Source organism: Oxyura jamaicensis, unplaced genomic scaffold (assembly GCF_011077185.1).
Source record: "Oxyura jamaicensis isolate SHBP4307 breed ruddy duck unplaced genomic scaffold, BPBGC_Ojam_1.0 oxyUn_random_OJ71496, whole genome shotgun sequence".
Lineage (NCBI taxonomy): Eukaryota > Metazoa > Chordata > Aves > Anseriformes > Anatidae > Oxyura > Oxyura jamaicensis.
The window spans coordinates 139,511-140,467 of NW_023310552.1; positions in this window are offsets into that span (position 1 = coordinate 139,511).

The window sequence follows — 957 nt, forward strand, 5'->3', positions numbered from 1 at the left end:
ACCGCATTCCCTCCTTCTAAACAATGTAACTCTGCAAAAACAACATTTCTATTCCCACACACTGAGGTCAAAACCCCAAATGAGTGCCTTTTAAATTAAAAAAAAAAAAAAAAAGGAAGAGAAAGAAGGATATGAGAGTTGTGATGTTTGCTTTCAAAACCAGGCCAACACAGGGAGCTACAGCTGTTGTGCCCTTGTGGAACAGGGTGAGACTTCAGGCTGATAGCTGAAGAGGTGGCAATAAATATTTACACACACATAGAGTCTCTGCCTATATGGCCATGGCCTAGCAAGGCAGCCCTATGAGGAGTCCTGTAACAACCGAAAACCTCTCAGACACACTGAGCTTGGCAATGCATATGGACTGTTATAAATCAGCTCTCAATTAATTGACAGAGAGGGTCGTGTCCAATAATGCAAATGATTTTTATTAAGTAAGCAGCCAACAAGCGAAACAGCGCTGGGCGGCTGGGGAGTCTCCGCTCCGCAACAGCACGCAACTTCCCTTTCCAGGGTTGCTGTTTTATAGTAGTCGAATTCCGGCTTGTCAGGACTTGTTGAACTGGCTGAGGCTGCGCAGTCTATTGTTGAGAGGGGGGTCGTTGTTTTTCTACCGGTGATTAGCGTTGTGCTCGTGTTCAAGTGGGGGAGGTGAAGCGGCAAAAAGGATGTCCCGCGGCAGTCTGGTTTCACTTAAGGGTGTTTACCCAACACCTCCTCCTGCTATCTGCTTGCTTAATCCTTCCCCTTATCAAGGTCGTTAAGTTGTGCAACCTTATCTTCTCAACGGATTCTCCAAATTCCTCAATGACAATGAACAAACCCCCACTAATTTATCACAATCCCTCCTTTTTTTTTTTTTTCTAACATATTTTGTTCATTGAATTTTTGCAATATTTGCTTGCTGAGCATCAAAGTTTCTGCGTCGTCCTCCTCCTGGTCAAGAGATTCATACTT